This window comes from Aotus nancymaae, unplaced genomic scaffold (genome assembly GCF_030222135.1).
Source record: "Aotus nancymaae isolate 86718 unplaced genomic scaffold, 86718_ANA_hifiasm-v0.15.2.pri h1tg000540l, whole genome shotgun sequence".
Classification (NCBI taxonomy): domain Eukaryota; kingdom Metazoa; phylum Chordata; class Mammalia; order Primates; family Aotidae; genus Aotus; species Aotus nancymaae.
In genome coordinates this window covers 25,847-31,195 of record NW_026988955.1, presented here as the reverse complement: position 1 = coordinate 31,195, position 5,349 = coordinate 25,847, and positions in this window count along the sequence as shown.

Here is a 5,349-nt window from a genome sequence, read left to right as displayed (position 1 = left end):
GGGGTTTTCAGTGGGTGTCACCTCACACCTTGTTTAGAGGAATGTGGCACACTGGCTGGCTCCCTCCCCACCCACCATTGTCTCTCCCCTACCCCCCCCCAACTGTCCCCTGTGTGTGATGCTCCTCTCCCTGGGTCCACGTGTTCTCGTTGTTCAACACCCACCTATGAGTGAGAACATACGGTGCTTGGCTTTCTGTTCTTGGGTCAGTTGGCTGAGAATGATGGTTTCCAGATTCCTCCAAGTCCTTACAAAGGACACGAACTCATCGTTTTTTATAACTGCTTAGTATTCCATGGTGTACATGTACCACAGTTTCTTTGTCCAGTCTATCATTGGTGGGCATTTGGGTTGGTTCCAGGTCTTTGCTATTGTACACAGGGCTGCAATGAACATACGTGTGCATTGTGTCTTTAGAGTAGAAGGATTTGCAGTTCTTTAGGGTATATTCCCAAAAGTGGGATTGTTGGGTCAGATGGAATTTCTATTTCCAGATCGTTGAGAAATCGCCACACTGTCTTCCACAATGGACACGGGGCCTTTTCTCCCTCTGTGTGCTGTTGTGATGTAGACCCCTGGACACTGGGCCTGTCCTCCATCTATGTCCTGGTGTGACGTGGACCCCTGGACATGGGGCCTGTCCTCCCTCTGTGTCCTGGCCTGATGTGGAGGTGCGGACACCAGGCGCAGCCTTCCTCCCTCTATTTCCTGGTGTATTGCGGACCCCTGGACATGGGGCCAGTCCTCCCTCTGTTTCCTGGTGTGACGTGGACCTCTAGACATGGGGCCTGTCCTCCTTCTGTGGCCTGGTGTGATATGGAACCCTGGACACGGGGCCTGTCCTCTCTCTAAGTCCTGGTGTGATGTGGACCCCTGGACATGGGGACTCTCCTCCCTCTGTGTCCTGGTGTGATGTGGACCACTGGACATGGGGCCTGTCCTCCCTCTGTGTCTTGGTGTGATGTGGACATGTGGACACAGGGCCCAGCCTTCCTCCTTCTATCCCTTGGTGTGACGTAGACCCCTCGACATGGGGCCTGTTCTCCATCTGTGTCCTGGTTTGATGTGGACCCCTGGACACGGGGCCTGTCCTCCCTCTATATCCTGGTGTGACGTGGACCTCTGGACACGGGGCCTGTCCTCCCTCTGTGTCCTGGTGTGATGTGGCAGTGTGCAGACATGGCCCAGCCATCCTCCCAGTGTGTCCCGGTGTGATCTGGACCCCTGGACATGGGGCTTGTCCTCCCTCTGTGTCCTGGTGTGATGTGAAACCCTGGAGATGGGGCCTGTCCTCCCTCTAAGTCCTGGTGTGATGTGGACCACTGGACACAGGGCCTGTCCCCCCTCTATGTCCTAGTGTGACGTGGACCTATGGACATGGGGCCTGTCCTCCCTCTGTGTCCTGGTGTGATGTGGAAACCTGGACACGGGGCCTGTCCTCTCTCTAAGTCCTGGTGTGATGTGTACCCCTGGACATGGGGCCTGTCCTCCCTCTGTATCCTGGTGTGATGTGGACGTGTGCACACAGGGCCCAGCCTTCCTCCCTCTATATCTTGGTGTGACCTGGAATCCCGAACACCTGTCCTGTCCTCTGTCTGTATCCTGGTGTGATGTGGACCCCTGGACACAGGGCCAGTCCTCCCTCTGTGTCCTCGTGTGATGCGGACCCCTGGACATGGGGCCTCTCCTTCCTTTGTGTCCCAGTGTGATGTGGACACCAGCACACGGGGCCTGTCCTCCCTCTGTGTCCTGGTGTGAGGTGGACCCCTGAACACGGGGCCTGTCCTCCCTCTGTGTACTGGTGTGAGGTGGACCCCTGAACATGGGGCATGTCCTCCGTCTGTGTCCTGGTGTGATGTCGACCCCTGGACACGGGGCCTGTCCTCCGTCTGTGTCCTGGTGCGATGTGGACGTGTGGACACAGGGCCCAGCCTTCCTCCCTCTATGTCGTGGTGTGACGTGAACCCGTTGACACGGGGACTGTCCTCCCTCTGTTTCCTGGTGTGATCTGGATGTGTGGACATAGGGCCCAGTCTTCCTCCCTCTATGTCCTCGTGTGATGTGGACCCCTGGACATGGGGACTGTCCTCCCTCTGTGTCCTGGTCTGATGTGGACGTGTGGACACAGGGCCCAGCCTTCCTCCATCTCTGTCCTGGTGTGACGTGGACCCCTGGACGTGGGGCCTGTCCTTCCTCTGTGTCTTGGTGTGACATGGACCCCTGTACACATGGCCTGTCCTCCCTCTGTGTCCTGGTGTGATGTGGACGTTTGGACACAGGGCCCAGCCTTCCTCCCTCTATGTCCTGGTGTGACGTGGACTCGTGGACACCTGGCCTGTCCTCCGTCTGTGTCGTGCTGTAATGTGGACCCCTGGACATGGGGCCAGTCCTCCCTCTGTCCTCGTGTGATGTGGACCCCTTGATATGGGGCCAGTTCGCCCTCTATGTCCTGGTGTGACGTGGTCCACTGGACATGAGTCCTGTCTGGCCTCTGTGTCTTGGTGTGATGGGGACCTGTGGACACGGGGCCAAGCCTTCCTCCCCCTATGTCCTGGTGTGACGTGGATCTCTGGACATGGGGCCTGTCATCCATCTGTGTCCTGGTGTGATGTGTACGTGTGAACACAGGGCCCAGCCTTCCTCCCTCTATGTCCTGATGTGACGTGGACCACTGGACATGGGGCCTGTACTCCCCCTGTGTCCTGGTGTGACTTGAGCCTCTGGACACGGGGCCTGTCCTCCCTCTGTGTCCAGGTGTGATGTGGACCCCTGGACATGGGGCCTGTACTCCCCCTGTGTCCTGGTGTGACTTGAGCCTCTGGACACGGGGCCTGTCCTCCCTCTGTGTCCAGGTGTGTTGTGGACCCGTGGACATGGGGCCTCTTCTCCCTCTGTGTTCTGGTGTGATGTGGACCCCTGGACACATGGACTGTCCTCCCTCTGTGTCATGGTGTGATGTGGAAGTGTGGATGCACGGCCCAGCCTTCGTCTAACTGTGTCCTGGTGTGACGTGGACCCCTGGACAGGAGGCTTGTCCTCTCTCTGTGTCCTAGTGTGATGTGGACCCCTGGACATGTGGCCTGTCCTCCGTCTGTATCCTGGTAGGATGTGGACATGTGGACACACGGCCCAACCTTCCTCCCTCTATATCCTGGTGTGACATGGACTCCTGGACACCTCGCCTGTCCTCCATCTGTATCCTGCTGTGATGTGGACCCCTGGATATGGGGACAGTCCTCCCTATGTGTTCTCGTGTGATGCGGACACCTGGACATGGGGCCTGTCCTTCCTTTGTGTCCTGGTGTGATGTGGACCCCTGGACACGGGGCCTGTCCTTCCTCTGTGTCCAGGTGTGATGTGGACCCCTGGACCCGGGGCCTGTCCTTCATCTGTGTCGTGGTGTGACATGGACTGCTGGACACATGGACTGTCCTCCCTCTGTGTCGTGGTGTGATGTGTAACTGTGGATGGACGGCCCAGCCTTCCTCCCACTGTGTCCTGGTGTGACGTACACCCGTGGACACGAGGCTTGTCTTCCCTCTGTGTCCTAGTGTGATGTGGAACCCTGGACATGGGGCCTGACTTCCCTCTGTATCCTTGTGTGATGTGGACGTGTGGACACAGGACCCAGCCTTCCTCCCTCTATGTCCTGGTGTGATATGGACTCCTGGACACCTGGCCTGTCCTCCCTCTGTATCCTGGTGTGATCTGGGCCCCTGGACCCGGGGCTAGTCCTCCCTATGTGTCCTAGTGTGATGTGGACCCCTGGACATGGGGCCTGTCCTCCCTATTTATCGTGGTGTGATGTGGACCTGTGGACACAGGGCCCAGCCTTCCTCCTTCTATGTCCTCCTGTGATGTGGACTGCTGGACACCTGGCCTGTCCTCCGTCTGTTTCGTGGTGTGATGTGGACCCCTGGACACGAAGTCATTCCTCCCTCTCTGTTCTGGTGTGATGTGCACCCCTGGACACGGGGCCTGTCCTTCCTCTATCTCCTGGTGTAACAATCACCCCTGGACAAAGGGCCTGTCCTCACTTTCTGTCCTGGTGTGATGTGGATATGTGGACAGAGGGCCCACCCTTCCTCCCTCTATGTCCTGGTGTGATGTGGACCCTTGAACACCTGGCCAGTCCTCCGTCTGTGTCCTGGTGTGATTTGTACCCCTGGACACGGTGGGCGGAATTGGGAGGCTGAGGCAGGAGAATTGCTTGAACCCAAGAGGTGGAGCTTGCAGGTTCACGTCACACCAGGACACAGTTTGAGGAAGGCTGGGCCGCATGTCCACACTTCCACATCACACCAGGACACAGAAGGTGGACAGTCCATGTGTCCAGGGGTCCATGTCACACCAGGACACAGAGGAAGGACAGGTCTCGTATCCAGGGGTCCACATCACACCAGGACACAAAGGAAGGACAGGCCCATGTCCAGGGGTCCGCATCACACGAGGACACAGAGGGAGGACTGGCCCCATGTCCAGGGGTCCACATCACAGCAGGATACAGATGGAGGACAGGCCAGGTGTCCAAGAGTCCATGTCACACCAGGATATAGAGGGAGGAAGGCTGGGCCCTCTGTCCACACCTCCATATCACACCAGGACACAGAGGGAGGACAGGCACCGTGTCCAGGGGTCCACATCACACCAGGACGCAGAGGGAGGACAGGGCCGGTGTCCAGGGGTCCATATCACACCAGGACACAGAGGAAGGACAGGTCTCATGTCCAGGGGTCCACATCACACGAGGACACTCAGGGAGGACTGGCCCCATGTTCAGGGCTACACATCACCCCAGGACACAGACAGGGGCAGGCCAGGTGTCCAGGAGTCCACGTCACACCAGGACATAGAGGGAGGAAGGCTGGGCCCTGTGTCCACATGTCCACATCACACCAGGACACAGAGGGAGGACAAGCCCCCCATGTCCAGGGGTCCACATCGCACTAGGACACAGAGGGAGGACTGGCCCCGGGTCCAGGGGCCCACGTCACACCAGGATACAGACGGAGGACAGGCCAGGTGTCCAGGAGTCCATGTCACACCAGGATACAAAGGAAGGAATGCTGGGCCCTGTGTCCACACGTCCACATCACACCAAGGTACAGAGAGAGGACAGGCCCCATGTCCAGGAGTCCACATCACACTAGGACACAGAGGGAGGACTGGCCCCATGTCCAGAGGTCCACATCACTCCAGGATACATACGGAGGACAGGTCAGTTGTCCACATGTCCACATCACACCAGGACACAGAGGGAGAACAAGCCCCCCATGTCCAGTGGTCCACATCACACTAGGACACAGAGGGAGGACTGGCCCCGGGTCCAGGGGCCCACATCACACCAGG